Source organism: Odocoileus virginianus, chromosome 12 (genome assembly GCF_023699985.2).
Source record: "Odocoileus virginianus isolate 20LAN1187 ecotype Illinois chromosome 12, Ovbor_1.2, whole genome shotgun sequence".
NCBI classification, from domain to species: Eukaryota; Metazoa; Chordata; class Mammalia; order Artiodactyla; family Cervidae; genus Odocoileus; species Odocoileus virginianus.
Window position 1 is genome coordinate 59,135,288 of NC_069685.1, and position 18,615 is coordinate 59,153,902.

Sequence of the window (18,615 nt, forward strand, 5' to 3'; positions counted from 1 at the left end):
AGTCCCCTGACCAGGGATCGAACCCACGCCCCTGCATTGAAAGCACAGTGTGAGGCACTGGACCACCGTGGAAGCCCACCAGATACCTTTCTTCAGTTGTGGCAACACAGGAAGGCAGGAGAACATAAACTGAGAGCATGGGCACTGGTTCGAGTTCCTCTAGAAGCAGCACGAACCTAGGAAGATGATGGACTGACCTCTCCCCGTGGGTCTCGGCACTGTTCTTACATAGTCTACAGTATCAGGGTGTGAGGCTTAAAATGGTTAAATACAAGGAAAGATTAAGAAAGAGTACTTCCGAAGTCCTCTTTAAGTGCTTGCTCAATAAATGTCCAGAAGAAAAAGCTAGAAACTGGGTAGGTTTGCCTCCAGAGAGAGGACTTGGATAGCTCTAGGACAGGGAAGGGTGGATGTTTACTTTTCATCCTGTACATGGGCAGGGTGCTTTTGAGGCTCATGGAGAATATATCTAGATGTTTCCCATGACTCCCCATGTCAGCCTTGTGGCGGGGACAGTGCAGGGGTTGTAGCCCACATGGTGTGGTTGTTACTTAGCCGTTAACTTGTGTCCGACTCTTTGTGACCCCATGGGCTGTAGCCCCCCAGTTCTGTCTATGGGATTTCCCAGGCAAGAGTACTGGTGTGGCTTGCTAGTTCACAGAACTGAAATTGAGAGATTTGAAGTGCCTCGTCCAGAGTCACATGATGCAGGATGGAACTGAGACAGGAGTGTAGTTGGTTCCTTGAGGACGGAGATCCCTGAATCTCTAAGACTTCCCAATGATGCCCTATTTGTGAACCAAGGGCTCCTCTCCCCCTCTTTTTCAAAATATCCTGCCCCAGGGTTTCTGTGGGGAGAGAGCTGATACCCTGGAGGGGGTCTTGAGCCAAAAGAATGGCTCAAACCCTGATCCAGCCCCCAACCTCTAGGATTTAATCCTTGACCCCAAACATGACAGATTTCTCCAAAGGAGGCCCCTCTGAAGGACCAGGGGAAGTCCAACCATGTGTTCATCCTACCCCAGCGTCTTCACACTGTCAGCTGTCTCACGCTGAGCCTTCCTGATGACCAGGTGACCAGCCTGCGTGACCAGCGGTCTGTTTGACCCCTAAGCTGGCTCAGAACTTAGGACATTCCAACCCAACTGTCACATGATGGCTCTGCCAAGATTTCACTTCCCTTCAATGGATGAGCCTTGGATGCGCAAGGAGTTCATACAAGTTTAACTGGAATAGTAGACATCTAGGCAGGTACACTGGGAATTTAATGAACTAAGTCTGTGACCCTCCATGTCTTACTGACTTAAAAACTTGCTTTTAAATGTATTCACTTACTTCTGGCCGTGCTGGGTCTCCATTGCTGCAGGGGCTTTCCTCTAGTTGTGGGGAGCAGGGGCTACCCTCGAGTTGCGGGGAGGGGGCTCCTCACTGCAGTCGCTTCTCCTCTTGTGGAACACAGGCTCTGGGGCAGGAGGGCTTCAGCAGTTGTGACGTGTGGGCTCTCGAGCCCAGGCCCAGTCGTTGTGGTGAATGCGCTTAGTGGCTCCAAGGCACGTAGGATCCTCCCAGATCAGGGGTCGAGCCCCTGTCTCCTGCACTGGCAAGTGGATTCTTTGCTACTGAGCCCCCCGCGAAGCCTCTCCCTGACTACTGAGGTGAGCCCTGTCTGAGCAGCCTGGGCCGGGGAGGGACTGGGGAAGGGCCCTGGCCTGCACTGGCTCTGATGCTCACCCTCCCCACTCATCCTTCCTCACCAGATCCCAGGCCCTGAAGCTTTCTCCTCCATCCCCAGAGCCTGTAGAAGCAGAGGACAGGCTCCCGTCTCCTCCTCTGAGAGGGACCTCTCCAGAGCCCCACCCTAGAAACCCCAGCCCGGGACTCTTCCTGAGGATGACCCAGGCCCTTCTCACTTCTGTCACCAAATGTTTACTTCACTAACCCCAACGACTTTGTCCCTTCTCTCCAATCATCAAGTCAGTAAGCGTAAGCATGCACGCTCAGTCTTTCCCGACTCTGCAACCCCGTGGACTGTAGCCCACCAGTCTCCTCTGTCCGTGGGACTCTTCAGGCAAGAACGCTGGAGTGGGTTGCCATTTCCTTCTCCAGGGGATCTTCTCAACCCAAGGACTGAACCTGTGTCTCTTCGCATTGGCATTTGGGTTCCCACTAGCCCTACCTGGGAAGCCCAACCACTCGACAAGCCAGTACTTTCCCACACTGGATCAACAGTTCACTTGACACATAAGGACTGTGCAAAGTAATGAGAAGAAAACTTTACATTATGAAGCTAACATGAGGGTTCTGGAAGGAAGACAGGGAGAGGGAAGGAGTCAGCTGTAGGCAACGGGGGAGGGGGTGGGCAGCGGAGGGAACAGGACTAGGGCCTCTGTCTGCTGTCCTGAGGACTGAGCACTGGGATGGGACAACAGCCTCGAACCACCCACCTTGGAGAGGGGAAGGTGGCAGGTGGGGGAAGGGGACGAGTGCTGTATCTCCAGGCGCCCGGTTTGCTCTGGAATTAGACGGGTGAGGGCTGGACTTGGGTTTCACATGGAAACAGGGCCCACGCGAGGCCCAGCCTGGGAGGAAGGTAGACACTGTCTGTCCCCAAAGTTCTTGGCTCAGGTCTTCCTCCGCCTCTTAGCCCGCAGGAGAGTGGATCGCGCCCTGGAGGAGGAGGACTTGGTTGATGGCCCAGCTGCCTTGAGTCCAGCCAAGTCCTCAGCAGGTGACGGGTCCCTAACAGCTGGGCGTCTCCTGGCTGGGACCCCCTGGAGCTGGGGCTGCCGGGGGTAGAGGCGGGGATGGACACGGCCCTGAAGGCAGCCTTGGCTGGGGGTGGGCTGTCTTCTCGGCTGGAAGTATGGGGGCTCTGCCTGGAAGTATGGGGGCTCTGCCCGGGGCCACCCCCAGGCATGTGACTGAAGATGGGGGCAGTAGCACCTCCAAAGCCAGGCTTCTTATTAGTGCTGGGCTTATTCTTAGCACTGGGCTCATTCTTATCCCTGGGCCCCATGATCACCATGGGCGGGTTCTGGCCAGGAAGGCCCTGGTGTTCCGGGCCACTCTTCCCGCCCTGCTGTGTGTGGTTCTCCGGGCTGCCCTTCTTTGCGTTGAAATGCTGAGAGCAGCAAAGGTGCAGCTGAGATCCAGGACAGACGCTCCACTTCCAACGCCCCAAGGTTTGGCCGAGCCCCCCGGCCTGCAGGGGGCTGTGCGTGATCCACCAACTGTGGGGCGGCGCAGCCCGCTGCTGGGCCCCGCGCTGGGCACGGCCTGGGGCACGCAGGTGGCAGCGGCAGGGGCAGCGGCAGAGGCTGGGCCGGCGGGGAACGCAGCTGGGCTGGCAGCCCAGGCCGGCTGGCTGCTGGCATGGCTGCCCATGGGGTAGTTGGCGGGTGGAGCTGGGGGGCCTGGAGCAGAGCTTGGGGCTCCTGTTAGGGCTGGAGCTGCCGGGTTTCCATAGTGTGGTGAGTGGCCCCAGGCGGGGGCTCCGCGCTGCTGCACATCAGGGACCCCTGAGATGGGCTGGGCTGGGGCTCTGGTGTGAGAGGAGCGCCTGAACCCGAGTCCAGGCAGGCTGGTGCTGACCGTGACAGAGGCCGCGCTGTCCCTGGGGGGCGTCTGCAGGGCCTGGGAAGATGGGAAGAGGCTCCTGCTGGATCCAGGGGGAGACCCGAAGAGGGCAGACTGGGAGGGTGGAATGGTGTCCATGGGGGTGACCTGAGTGTCAGAAGCGGGGTGGGGAGTCAGCCCCCCAGATGTGCAGGGTGAGGGTCTGATTTGGAGAGAAGACCTGATGAGCTGGCCGATGGGGAGCAGGGGTTGAGGATCAGATACGGGAGGGGGGCTATGGCGGGTGAAGACAGGAGAGTCCAGGCACATGGGTGTTGGGGACCCCGAGCCCGAGGAGCCCGGCGCTGCAGGGAAGGCCGGTGTGGCATCTTCCGCAGCCGGGCCCCACGCCGGGGGCTGGGAAAGGCCTCCTCCTCCTGCCGCGTTCCTAAGAGGCCCCCGGACGGGCTTCTGCTGGAAGCCGGGAAGCCAAGCCGCACCCGGGGCCCAGGCCGGAGCCGGGCTTCCCCTCGCACCCGCCGTGCCTGTTGCGGGGGCCGAAGCAGGGGCGGAGGGGCTTGGGGGCCGAGCAGACAGGCCCGCGCTGCCCGATCCTGGGGAGGAAGCGGGGGTGGGCAGGGTGAAAGGGGCGGGGGGGGGGGGGGCCGTGAGTGGGAAGGAGGGCCCGGGAGGGGCTGGGACCAGGAAGAGAGGGGCCCGGGGGAGCCGCGCCTTACCCCTGACCAGGGATGCGCAGCGGGGGCCCCTCCAGCAGACGCCCGGGCGTCTACTGGCGCTGGGGAGGCCGACTCCCTCTGGCCTCTCTCGGGCCGAGGAGCCCTGCCGGGGGCCGGAGGGTCGGCCGTCGCGGGGAAGGGACGGTAGGGCTGCGGGGCCGGGGTCTCATCCCGCAGCGCGCTGTTGATGCGCCGGAACGCCTCTGCTTTCTCCGCGTCCAGGTCTTCGGCGGTGACTCGGAAACCCAGCTCAGGGGGTGAGGGCAGCCTCAGCGGCTCCCCTCGCCTGCGCGGCAGCAGAGGAAACCTGCGTTTTCTGGGCCTGGGACCGTCCGATGTGGGGGGGCCATTCTCCCCGGTTCGTCTCTGCCCCCTGGAAGCTTCCGCGTCCTCAGGCCGGCTGTTGCTCTGGGAAGCAACCGCGGCGGCACAGGGCGGCGGCGGGGCCCCCTCGCTCGCTTTCCTCGAGGACCTCCGGGGCAGCCCTCGCGGCATGCGGGGGCCCGTCCTCCTCTGCCCTGGCGGGAAACCTGGGGTGGAGCTGTGGGAGCTCGTGATGGCGTTTCTTTGGGGGCAGGAGGTCACACAAGAGGTCTGGAGTTTCTCGGTGGATCTGTCTACCGAGCTCTTGGCCTGGAGGTTTCTCCGCAGAGGCCCAGGCCTGGGCACGCAGGCAGAGAAGTCTCCCCGGGCCGCAAGGGGCCTAAATGTTGACCGTGCACCCCGAGAGCCATCGGGGCCCCCTTTCTGATGGTCCTTCTGTGTGAATGCGGGGTCTTCCTCCTGCTGGGCCAGCCCCTTCCCGCTCTCTCCCAGGGCCCTCCTCTCCGTCTTCCCTGTGCAGGAGCCCGGGGCACACCTGAGTGTGCTGGGCGGCATGGGGCTGACCTGCTGCTGGCGCCCACCACACACAGGGACCGTGCCCACTGCGGACGCTGAGCCGCGGCACATCGTGGAGATGCGAGCACCCAGCACCGCCTTCCTCTGATGGTGTCCCCGGCAGAGGGAGGTGAGGACCCCCAGGAAGGAGCGCAGGGTCTGCGGGATCAGAGAACACCGTCTCAGAGACGCTGCGACAAAGCGCAGATGCAGAGTCACCGGATACTTGTGGGCTGGCCTGCGAGTGGACAGCGGGGCACGGCCAGCTGGGTGACCTGGGCCGGCCACGGAAAACCGGCGGGTGCGGGGATCGGGCTGGGGGCAGCCGAGCCGTCCTGGCAGGTGCTGGCCCCCCAGAGCCTGGGGTGGGGGTGAGGGGCAGGGCCTGCCCAGGTAAGTGCCCATAGGGCACGTGGGTGGGTGGTCGGCGCTTGGATAGAGGGCTAAGCTCAGAGAGCTCTGGTTCAGCTGCCAAGTCAGCCAAACGTGAAGTGAGCACAGCTTGGCGCGTTGCTGGGACGCAGCCCTAGAGCCTGTGAGCAAAGAATGGGCGTGCGTGCATGGCGCACGCAAAGGGTCTGGAGAGATGGCGCATGCGCGGTGGGGTGTGAGTGTGTGTGCGTGCGCCCCTGGGGCGGGGTGTGTGCGTGTTTGTGTCCCTGGGGCGGCATAGGGATGCACTGCCGAACTGGGGCGCTCCCAGATCTCCAGGGTCTGTGGGTTGGAGGTTTTTGCCCTGAGAGTGATGAGCTTCTTGACAGGGCATGTACCGCTTGTCCCTGCCCAGCAGAGTGGAAACTCTGGGGAGCACGGTACCTTGCTCAGGAGCCGCTGCATGGGATGGCAGCTTTGCCATCAGCGCTGCGGGTCCTCCTGCCCTCTCACCTGGTTACAATGGAAAGGAGATCTGCTGGGGTGACAACTGAAATGGCGGCCCGGGCAAGTGGGAGGGACCTATACTCCCTGGATATTTCCTAGTCCGTTCGCGGGAGGAGGAGTCTAAGTTCCACGGGTACTAAATAACACACAGAGATCTCCTAATCACAGAGAAAATCCATTGTGAACTCAGGGATAACTCAATGCGCTGGACACACCCCGTAGGTCAACCCCACCTCCGCACTGAGAAACTCTCCTGCCTTTTGTCTCAGCTGAGCTCAGACTGAGTCTTAGCCTTTCTCCATTACTACAGTAGTCTTCAATATCATCTTCCTTGCCTGTTTACCTTTTTTCCCCCCCTTTTTTTAGCCACACTGGCCATGAGGGTTCTTAGTTCCCCACTGGGGTTGGAACCTGCGGGGTACCGCCTGGAGTGGAAGCTGGTGTCTTAACCACCGGACCTCCATGGAAGTCCCCTGTTTAACTTGTTTTGGGTGCAGTTTTTGCTTTGACCACAGTAAAATGTAGAGGCTTTATGGCAATATAGATTTTGTTACCCTTTGCTTACAGTTGTCATGGGCTTCTCCCCACCCTGCGGTGTTAACAGTTTGGTATTAAGCTCCCAGTGGGCAAGGGAAGGGGAACGCTGTCATAGACGGGAAAAGGAGGTTGGGTGGGCTCTAGAAAAGTGGGCATGGCTTCTCATCGGCTGAAACCTTGCCAGGAAAGGAAAGGAGTCTTCCTTCTTCCTGTTGTGCTCTGCTGTGGTCCTTTCAAGGGCATGAGCGCTCCCACTCTGGCCTCCCAACTCTACTTGATTGAAGTTTCTGTTTCTTAAGTTTTTACAGAAGCATCATGGCTGAGGTCGAAAACAAGTCTTGTCTTCTCTAGGTGTCTTCAATGAATTAAACAGCAAACAAAGTGACATACCGTATGCCCATCTGGGTCGTAAAATGAATATGAATGGATAAATGCCACCCACCTGGTCAATGAATAAAATTACACTATGAATTTGTCATTTTTTTCCACCTGAAAACAATAGCCATTTATTTATTTATGTTCATTTAATTGTATTAGTTGGAGGCTAATTACTTTACAATATTGTAGTGGTTTTTGTCATACATTGACATGAATCAGCCATGGATTTACATGTATTCCCCATCCCGATCCCCCCTCCCACCTCCCTCTCCACCTGATTCCTCTGGGTCTTCCCAGCGCACCAGGCCCAAGCACTTGTCTCATGCATCCAGCCTGGGCTGGTGATCTGTTTCACCCTAGATAATATACATGTTTCAATGCTGTTCTCTCGAAACGTCCCACCCTGGCCTTCTCCCACAGAGTCCAAAATTCTGTTCTGTACATCTGTGTCTCTTTTTCTGTTTTGCATATAGGGTTATCGTTACCATCTTTCTAAATTCCATATATATGTGTTAGTATACTTTATTGGTGTTTATCTTCCTGGCTTACTTCACTCTGTATAATGGGCTCCAGTTTCATCCATCTCATTAGAACTGATTCAAATGAATTCTTTTTAATGGCTGAGTAATATTTCATGGTGTATATGTACCATAGCTTCCTGATCCATTCGTCTGCTGATGGGCATCTAGGTTGCCTCCATGTCCTGGCTATTAACAATAGTGCTGCGATGAACAACAATAGCCATTTATTGTCACACAGTTCTGTCAGGCAGAAGTCCATTCTGGCTAAATTGGATTCCTTACTCATGGTCTGGAGGTGTGAGGCCAGCTGCCTCCTTTGATTGTTTTAGATGACACCCAGAGAACCAGGAAAGTGTAGGGAGGATGAAAATCAGGAGAAAATAGAAAGGAAGTCAGACTGATTTCAAATGATTCCTTTTTTAAAAAATACTTTTTGTCCACGCCTTGAGGCATGCAGGATCCTAGTTCCCCCACCAGGGATCGAAGCCATGCCCCCTGCATTGGAAGTACAGTCATAACCACTGGAACACCAGGGAAGTCCCTCAAATTCTTACATACAATTGTTTCTCATCCCAGAGTAACTGTTTGTGGCCTACTTTTTTCTGGATATCTTTGTATTTGTCCAAAATCAAGGCCACAGACTCCGCTTTATACTAAGCCTTATCACTTTAAAGAATTTTTAAGACCACACCAATGGGCTTCCCTGGTGGTTCAGTTGGCAAACAAAGCGCCTGCAATGCAGGAGACCAGGATTCAATCCCTGGGTTAGGAAGATTCCCCTGGAGAAGGAAATGGCAGCCCACTCCAGTATTCCTGCCTGGAGAATCCCAGGGACAAAGAAGCCTGGCAGGCTTTGAGACCATGGGGTCTCAAAGAGTCAGGCATGATTGAAGCAGCTCAGCACGCACAATCCAAATAAAACTGGTAACAGATTCTGTTAGAAATGTTTCTAAATTGTCCTGGGAGAGAAACAGAAAGCACTGTTTTGCCTGGAGACAAAAGGAATGGTTCCCAGCGTAAGGAACAGCTGGTCAATGGGCGTTGGGTGCAGGGGAATTTGGCTGTCATTCAGGTTAAACGCCTCCGGGAAGGAGGAGAGCTGAACATTGACCTATGAATTTAACCTCCTGTAATTTTTACTATTGTCACCCTGCTTACTTAACTTATGTGCAGAGTGTATCATGTGAAATGCAGGCTGGATGAGGCACAAGCTGGAATCAAGATTGCGGGGAGAACTATCAGAAACCTCAGATATGCAGATGACACCACCCTTATGGCAGAAAGTGAAGAAGAACTAAAGAGCCTCTTGATGAAAGGGAAAGAGGAGAGTGAAAAAGTTGGCTTAAAATTCAACTTTCAGAAATCTAAGATCATGGTCTCCGGTCCCATCACTTCATGGGAAATAGATGGGGAAACAGTGGAAACAGTGACAGACTTTATTATATTCTTGGGCTCCAAAATCAATGCAGATGGTGATTGCAGCCATGAAATAAAAAGACACTCACTGCTTGGGAGAAAAGTTATGACTAACCTAGACAACAGATTGAAAAGCAGAGACATTACTTTGCCAACACAGGTTCATCTAGTCAAAGCTATGGCTTTCCCAGTAGTCATGTGAGGATGTAAGAGTTGGACTATAAAGAAAGCTGAGTCCTGAAGAATTGATGCTTCTGAACTGTGGTGTTGGAAAAGACTCTTGAGAGTTCCTTGGACAGCAAGGAGACCCAACCAGTCCATCCTCCAGGAGATCAGTCCTGAATAGTCATTGGAAGGACTGAAGCTGATGATGAAATTCCAATACTTTGGCACCTGATGCAAAGAACTGACTCACTTGGAAAGGCTCTGATGCTGGGAAAGATTAAAGGCAGGAGAAGGAGACGACAGAGAATGAGATGGTTGGATAGCGTCACCGACTCGATGGACATGAGTTTGAGCAAGCTCTGGGAGTTGGTGATGGACAGAGAAGCCTAGCGTGCTGCAGTCCCTGGGGTCGTAAGAGTTGGACACAACTGAGCGACCAAACTGAACTGAACTGAATTTTTAAGAATCTTGTGAGGAGGACAGAGTCAAGATATTGTAGTTATGAAGAGACAAACGGTTACAAAACTAAGCGGTCACAGGATCAGATGGGTCCTTGCCTTCTGGTGGATAGTTCAGAACGTGGAAGGGAGGTGAGAGGTCTAGCTTAGAACATGGAAGAGCAAGGCCCGTTCATAGACTTTGACACAGTGCCACCTAGTGGGTTGCTGTGAGATGGCTAAACCCTTTCATGATTACTGACTCACTGGACATGTTCTGTCTCACAGTCGTGTCTAACTCTTTGCAAGCCCATGGGCTGCAGCACACCAGGCTTCCCTGCCCTTCATTATCTCCCGGAGCTTGCTCAAAGTCACATCCCTTGAGTCAGTGATGCCATCCAACCATCTCATCCTCTGTCATCCCCTTCTCCTCCCGCCTTCAATCTTTCCCAGCATCAGGGTCTTTTCCAATGAGTTGGCTCTTTGCATCATGTGGCCAAAGTGTTGTGAGCTTCAGCATCAGCATCAGTCCTTCCAATGAATCTTCAGAGCTGACTTCCTTTAGGACTGACTGGTTTGATCTCCTTGCTGTCCAAAGGACTCTCAGCAGCACACTCCACAAGCTTCAATTCTACGGTGCTCAGCCTTTCTTATGGTCCAGCTTTCACTTCTGCACATGACTGCTGGACAAACCGTAGCTTTGACCATGCAGATCTCTGTCAGTAGAGTGATGTCTCTGCTTTTTAATATGCTCTCTAGGTTTGTCATAGCTCTTCTTCCTATCTTCTCTTTTAATTGCATGGCTGCAGTCCCCATCTGTGGTGATTTTGGAGCCCAAGAAAATAAAGTCTGTCACTATGAATGAATTCAGTGGACAACACTGACTCAATGGACATGAATTTGAGCAAGCTTCGGGATACAGTGAAGGACAGGGAAGCCTGGTGTACTGCAGTCCATGGGCTTGCCAAGAGTCAGAAACGACTTAGCAGATGAACAACAACAATATTAATCAAATGTTAAATATATCTGCAACTGTCACTGAAGAATTAAAGCCTGTCCAGGGTTTCAAATATTTGAAGAAAAAATCCAAACTATGTGGGAACATGTTCAACAGCAACAAACTCTCAAATTTCTTCAAGGGTTTAGTAATAAAGGTATTGTTGAAGAGTAAAAGTTATAAACTTTCATTATGACCACATATTTTGAATCTCAAAAACATTTAAAATAAGTATCATGATCTTTGATATACCTACGTTTTTATATTTCCCTATGTCAGTAAAACATGATGATGGCAATCAGAGATTTCTTCTTTCCAGGCATTGATTGATAATAAATGAACTCAAAGTTTTCCTTCAGGTCTGCAGATATTCTTTAGGGTTTCAGAATTCTAAGAACTTTCGAATGCAAAACTCGGGTAGTATTAAAGAAGAAACCTGAGATTCCTGTTTCCAGTGTCACTGAAGAGCCCATATTTTCCAGTTACTTAAGAATACTGGAGGGAGGGGGGATTGGGATGGGGAATACATGTAAATCCATGGCTGATTCATGTCAATGTATGGCAAAAACCACTACAATATTGTAAAGTAATTAGCTTCCAACTAATAAAAATAAATGGCAAAAAAAAAAAAAGGAAAACCTAGTAGTCGAAAGTCTAGGCAGACATTTCAGTGATTGTGTAAACTATTCAGTCAATTCAGCTGAATAAATTAGATATGACTAACTCATTTTGGTATCCCCCTAATTCAGCTTACTGCCTTTTCCAAACATAGTAGGCACAAATAACTATTTATTGATTAAGAAAAAAAAAAAAAAAGAATACTGGAGACACACGATCCATGGCTACAGTACTTAAAGATGCACTTCTGGTCAAGTCAGGGAGATACCAGGACCCAGACACATGCAAGAGTTAAACATGGAGCCTCAGTTATCAAGTGCTTTTGGCTGGACCTTGAGCAGAGCCTGCCAAAGAATGCTCAAACTACCGCACAATTGCACTCATCTCACATGCTAGGAAAGTAATGCTCAAAATTCTCCAAGCCAGGCTTCAACAATACGTGAACTGTGAATTTCCAGATGTTCAAGCTGGTTTTGGAAAAGGCAGAGGAACCAGAGATCAAATTCCCAACATCCGCTGGATCATCAAAAAAGCAAGAGATCTGTATGCAGGTCAGGAAGCAACAGTTAGAAGTGGACATGGAACAACAGACTGGCTTCAAATCAGGAAAGGAGTACGTCAAGCTTGTATATTGTCGCCATGCTTATTTAACCTGTATGCAGAGCACATCATGAGCAACGCTGGGCTGGAGGAAGCACAAGCTGGAATCAAGATCCCAGGGAGAAATATCAATAACCTCAGATATGCAGATGACACCACCCTTATGGCAGAGAGTGAAGAAGAGCTCAAGAGCCTCTTGATGAAAGTGAAAGAGGAGAGTGAAAAAAGTGGCTTAAAGCTCAACATTCAGAAAACTAAGATCGTGGCATCTGGCCCCATCACTTCATGGCAAGGAGATGGGAAAATAGTGGAATCAGCGGCAGACTTTATTTTGGGGGGGCTCCAAAATCACTGAAGACGGTGAGTGCAGCCATGAAATTAAAAGACGCTTACTTCTTGGAAGGAAAGTTATAACCAACCTAGACAGCATATTAAAAAGCAGAGACATTACTTTGCCAACAGAGGTTTGTCTAGTCAGTTCAGTTCAGTTCATTCGCTCAGTCATGTCCGACTCTTCGCGACCCCATCCGTCTCGTCAAAGCTATGGTTTTTCCAGTAGTCGTGCAGTGCATGGGAATCAGGGCAGATCAGTTCCATGCCTCTGTGTGTCCTGGGTTTCAGGACACATGTTCAGGGACAAGAGGTGGGAATTTAGCCCCTGCTGAGTGAGATCTTGAAACATGGGTTCCAATGAAACACAGGAGGCTTTTATTGTTATTTTACTTATTTCTTTTTAAATGCTATTTGGTATGCGTCCAGTCACGTAGTTCTCCAGGTAGGGATTGAACCCATGTCCCCTGCATTGGAAGCATGGAGTCTTAACCACTGGACTGCCAGGGAAGTCCAAACAAAGAAGACTTTGAAAGTCCAGAACTGCCAAGGATAGTGGGCAAGGAAAGGCTTTACCAGTGACCCAGGGGAAGGGGGGCAATCGCCTGTCTGGGCAAATCTTCATTTGGGAAAAATAGTGTAAGTAACTTCAGGATCAAAGGGTTGAGTCCCACCCGCCTGGGCTCTGCGAGGAGCAGGAAGTCTGCTGACGCAGGTGGGATTGGTAACCCTGGTCCTCCCAGATCACACTCAACTTCAACACACAGTAGAAATGGGCAACTGAGACCTGGAATGCACCTTGTCCGCTAAAAGTCATTTTTCTTTCTAATTCCCCAGCCAAACTTTGCCCCGAGATTAAAAGAAAATTAGAATGCTTTAAGGGATTCCCTGGTAGCTCAGCTGGTAATGAATCTACCCACGATGCAGGAGACCCCAGTTTGATTCCTGGGTGGGGAAGATCCCCTGGAGGAGGGGATCTCCACTCCAGTACGCTTGCCTGGAGAATCTCATGGACAGAGGAGCCTGGTGGGCTACAGTCCATGGGGTTGCAAAGACTCGGACCGACTGAGTGACTGAGCACACAGCACAGCACACTGCTTTAATAATAGTAGAACCATAAATGTTATGGCCTCAGTCTATTTCAGTAAAAAAAAAAAAAGGTCATAGAACACACTGCTTTGAAAATAGCATACCAATTGCATTTGTTTTGTTTATTTATAACATTGGGAAATAAAAAGAAATGCAAGTACCTTAGAATCCTAACTCCTTAAGATACCCCCAAGGTAGCACTGCATTGAATTTCTTTTACATTCTTGTGTTTTGTTTGAGCTTTATTTGTATGTAGAAAGTTGGCAGGACCTCAGCCCAAGAAACGGTGCCATGAGGTGACCCAGGCCATTCCAAAGGGCTCCACTGTGGCTGAGGGGGACCCCAGGGGTTGGGCAAATCCCAGCCAGGTGTGAATCCTGCAGGGTCCCCTACTTGATGTCAGGGTGACTGCATGCCCACAGGGCACTGCCTGCTTCTATGAGCAGGAACATTGGTGCCTTTGTGCACCTCACCCTTTTCCAAGGAGGCCTGAAACGGGGGTGAGAGTGGGGAATGGGGGGGAGGTCATCATGGGCATGTCACACTGTCAGCACACTGATCAGTTGAGGAGCTCCCTGTTCACCTTGAGAAGGTCAGGAGGACAGGACGATGAAGCAGACCAGGGATGCTTTCTACAAAGAACACAATGCAGCCTGTCCTTCCTAGAGTTGTGCATATGGTGGCCATGCAGGCATGTACAGCCCCCTCTGCGGGGCCTGGGAAGGGCTGGGTATCCATTGCCTGGGACATGCAGTCAGTTCACCCTCCACTTGCTGGCACTGATGGCAACCATCACTCATCTCCCCTGCATGGTCACGTGCCGTGGGGGCCACCCACTCCTGGTGAATCTAGAAAACCAAATGGGAAACAGCAGTTGTCTCAAGGGCACCCAAAAGCAAAAGGGGCCAAACCTACTCACACCAAAAGGCACCGACTGGCTTTTCCTAGAGAACGTGCTCCTAAAGTCCATTTTGGTTGGCAATCACAAAATTCTTGTCCAAGGAGGAGAAACGCCTCCTGTTGGAAATGCTGCTACAGCAGGACAGATGCTGCCTTTTTTTTTTTTTTTCAGCAAGACAGAAATGTTTATTATTCATTAATCTTTTGATTGCAACTACCATAATTTTTTAGGTTTAACTTGGTAGCAAACTTGATTAATAACACTTCCAGGAGTTCACAATTTCAAGGCTAAGGTTCCGATTAAGGTAATATGGTTATCAATTTAATATAAATGAAGCTTTTTAAAAAGGGTGAAAGCAGTCTGCCTCTTATAGGAAAATATAAATGATCCAGACTTTAGTCCTAGTAACATAAGTACACCTTAGTGCTACAACAGTTAAAGAGAAAGATCTTAACTAAAGATCGGAAAGGAGCAGCGCTACGTTCTTCTACAACGTGTGTGTTGTTTTGGCCACAGCATGCTAGCGTGAGTAAGGCAGTGTGCGCAGCATGGGCGTGCAGGGTGCTGTGAGCTGCGCTGCAGGAATGCTGCCATTTTTGAATGCCCTCTTTTTATTTGATCTTATTGATAAGTATTTGACTGCATCGGGTCTTAGTTGCAGCACTCAGGATCTTCTGTCACAGTGCGCTGGACTCTAGTTGTGGCACACAGGCTTCGTTGCTCTGCGGCGTGTAGGATCTTAGTTCCCCAATCAGGGATTGAACCTGCAGCCCCTGCATTGAGAGGCAGATTCGCAACCACTGGACTACCAGGGAAGTCCTTTGAATACCTCTTTGAATCAAGTGTCAGTTGCTAAGAGATCTGTGAGGGGCATTCTCCCCATCACGGAAACTGTGTAAACCATCGATAATCTTCACTGTCAGATTTTCACGGGTGAATTCAACTGAACACCAAATAAACGCACAAAGCAACATATCCATCTCAGACAAAGACAAGCGACCTTACCTTGGCATTAGATAGGGCTTCTTCCTCTGCTCTGTCCTGAGGGAGCTCCTCCAAAAGGGCCTCAGTGGAGTCTGGCAGGCGGGGGTGGGGGACACAGAGTGACTGTCAGTCATTGGTGGTGCTGCTCAGGGATGACTTGGAGAGGTTTTGTTGCCTTGGGCAAGGAGATAGGCTGCATGGATGTGGTGGGTAAAACCAGCAGGACTCAGCTGCTGCCGGGCCAACTGCCTTGGTGGACAAGGGAAGGCAAAGGAGAGGAGCAGAAAAGAAGTGAGACAGAGCCCTTGGCTTTTCAGCTGAAGGCAACCTATATCATTGTGAGATATTCAGTCTCCAAATGGGACTAAACTCCATGTTAGGACTCAGTGACCGAGTCCCGTCACTCACCCTGCCCATTTGGAAGTCCAGCTAAGTTGCTAGTTTTATTTTTCTGATGTGGACTGCTTTTAAAGTCTGTGTGAAGCCTATTGAATTTGTGACAATATTGCTTTTGTTTTTCCTTTTGTTTTCCTTTGGCTGCTAGGCATGTGGGATCTTAGCTCCTAGAGCAGGGATAGAACTCACGCCTCCTGCACTGGAAGGCGAAGTCTCCAACTCTGGACTCCGAGGCAAGTGCCCACTGCTCTATTTTTAACATCTGCCAAAACCACACTGGCCTCCATGAATTCACATAGGCTGCTACCACATTGATATCTGGTGTTTAGAATTTTGCAGGTGATTACAAGCACACTTTTATTGGGGGACTGGATGGAATTCTAGACAAAATAACCTATTTTATCATTCGACTAACATTTCATCATAAAGATAATCAATTATAGAAGTTTTGAAAATACTGATATCCTCCGGTGTAACCACTACTGGACTTCCCTGGTGGTCCAGTGGATCAGACTCCGTGCTCCCAATGCAGGGGGTCCAGGTTCGATCCCTGCTCAGGGAACTAGATCCCACATGCTGCAACTAAGAGCTGGCACAGCCAAATGAAAAAGAAAACAACCACTCCCCCAAAAAACCTGTCCTAAATACTCACATCCATTAATTTAAAAAATAAATAAACTCAACTGCACTCTTTCACGGAGAGACCTGCTTCTGCTACTATGCAGCCATCAGCTAATATTCAAACATTAAAATCCAGACATTGTTGACTATTACATGTAAACAAACCTGAGTTGTAAACACACCTTTACTTTTCTGGTCATGGCACAAATAACTGGGCAAATTTAAATTTTCATACATGAAAAAAAGGAATATGGCTTAATATTTGTATAGTTTTCTCTTACACACAGTGTACTAAATCAACTTCTCACTATTCTGCAGCCTATTTAAGGACTGAATTTCTAAAGTACCTTCAACTGACTGGTTTGTAGGGTGCACCTTGGGGTGTGGCAGGATGCCCACTTTTCTGACCCACTGCTGGGGGTGAGGTGCATATCTTCTTAACTGAGGATCCAGTTTCCTTTTTGTCTCCATCAGGCCAGATCCTAGGAAATGCATTCAGAACAAAGAGAGCTGTTGACATCTTGCTGGCACAAGAGCACAGGAAATCAGTGATAACTTGTTCCCAGTTGAAACCTTTGATCCCCTTATCTGACCAGCTGCCTAGCAGAGCCTCCTGAATCAAACTTGGGCTTTAAGAAGATCTTTCAGCTTGGGGTGCACTTAAAACACTCAAGGGAGAGATTATGTGGGTAAATACCTTTAATTTTGTCTTTTGTCCTCACCATGTGGCATGTGGGATCTTAGTCCCCTGACCAGGGATCGAACCCACGCCCCTGCATTGAAAGCACAGTGTGAGGCACTGGACCACCGTGGAAGCCCACCAGATACCTTTCTTCAGTTGTGGCAACACAGGAAGGCAGGAGAACATAAACTGAGAGCATGGGCACTGGTTCGAGTTCCTCTAGAAGCAGCACGAACCTAGGAAGATGATGGACTGACCTCTCCCCGTGGGTCTCTGCACTGTTCTTACATAGAGCCTACAGTATCAGGGTGTGAGGCTTAAAATGGTTAAATACAAGGAAAGATTAAGAAAGAGTACTTCCGAAGTCCTCTTTAAGTGCTTGCTCAATAAATGTCCAGAAGAAAAAGCTAGAAACTGGGTAGGTTTGCCTCCAGAGAGAGGACTTGGATAGCTCTAGGACAGGGAAGGGTGGATGTTTACTTTTCGTCCTGTACATGGGCAGGGTGCTTCTGAGGCTCATGGAGAATATATATCTAGATGTTTCCCATGACTCCCCATGTCAGCCTTGTGGCGGGGACAGTGCAGGGGTTGTAGCCCACATGGTGTGGTTGTTACTTAGCCGTTAACTTGTGTCCGACTCTTTGTGACCCCATGGGCTGTAGCCCCCCAGTTCTGTCTATGGGATTTCCCAGGCAAGAGTACTGGTGTGGCTTGCTAGTTCACAGAACTGAAATTGAGAGATTTGAAGTGCCTCGTCCAGAGTCACATGATGCAGGATGGAACTGAGACAGGAGTGTAGTTGGTTCCTTGAGGACGGAGATCCCTGAATCTCTAAGACTTCCCAATGATGCCCTATTTGTGAACCAAGGGCTCCTCTCCCCCTCTTTTTCAAAATATCCTGCCCCAGGGTTTCTGTGGGGAGAGAGCTGATACCCCGGAGGGGGTCTTGAGCCAAAAGAATGGCTCAAACCCTGACCCAGCCCCCAACCTCTAGGATTTAATCCTTGACCCCAAACATGACAGATTTCTCCAAAGGAGGCCCCTCTGAAGGACCAGGGGAAGTCCAACCATGTGTTCATCCTACCCCAGCGTCTTCACACTGTCAGCTGTCTCACGCTGAGCCTTCCTGATGACCAGGTGACCAGCCTGCGTGACCAGCGGTCTGTTTGACCCCTAAGCTGGCTCAGAACTTAGGACATTCCAAACCAACTGTCACATGATGGCTCTGCCAAGATTTCACTTCCCTTCAACGGACGAGCCTTGGATGCGCAAGGAGTTCATACAAATTTAACTGGAATAGTAGCCATCTAGGCTGGTACACTGGGAATTTAATGAATTAAGTCTGTGACCCTCCATGTCTTACTGACTTAAAAACTTGCTTTTAAATGTATTCACTTACTTCTGGCCGTGCTGGGTCTCCATTGCTGCAGGGGCTTTCCTCTAGTTGTGGGGAGCAGGGGCTACCCTCGAGTTGCGGGGAGGGGGCTCCTCACTGCAGTCGCTTCTCCTCTTGTGGAACACAGGCTCTGGGGCAGGAGGGCTTCAGCAGTTGTGAGGTGTGGGCTCTCGAGCCCAGGCCCAGTCGTTGTGGTGAATGGGCTTAGTGGCTCCAAGGCACGTAGGATCCTCCCAGATCAGGGGTCGAGCCCCTGTCTCCTGCACTGGCAAGTGGATTCTTTGCTACTGAGCCCCCCGCGAAGCCTCTCCCTGACTGCTGAGGTGAGCACTGTCTGAGCAGCCTGGGCTGGGGAGGGACTAGGGAAGGGCCCTGGCCTGCACTGGCTCTGATGCTCACCCTCCCCACTCATCCTTCCTCACCAGATCCCAGGCCCTGAAGCTTTCTCCTCCATCCCCAGAGCCTGTAGAAGCAGAGGACAGGCTCCCGTCTCCTCC

General features: G+C 51.2%; 2 long non-coding RNA genes across 3 annotated transcripts; both read right to left on the reverse strand.

Moving 5' to 3' along the window:
* Positions 1-2,246: 2,246 nt before the first annotated feature.
* On the reverse strand, positions 2,247-3,253 carry LOC139037803 (uncharacterized). Its single transcript, XR_011490716.1, has 2 exons — positions 3,023-3,253; positions 2,247-2,667 (listed from the first exon to the last, which is right to left on the reverse strand). It is a non-coding gene; the product is annotated as an uncharacterized lncRNA (long non-coding RNA).
* An 8,585-nt stretch (positions 3,254-11,838) lies between these two features.
* On the reverse strand, positions 11,839-18,109 carry LOC139037804 (uncharacterized). 2 transcript variants are annotated; one of them, XR_011490718.1, is made up of 4 exons: positions 17,807-18,109; positions 16,388-16,522; positions 15,045-15,272; positions 11,839-13,986 (listed from the first exon to the last, which is right to left on the reverse strand). It is a non-coding gene; the product is annotated as an uncharacterized lncRNA (long non-coding RNA). The 2 variants fall into 2 exon arrangements; XR_011490717.1 differs by having other exon boundaries at positions 15,045-15,115; positions 17,807-18,096.
* Positions 18,110-18,615: the final 506 nt, after the last annotated feature.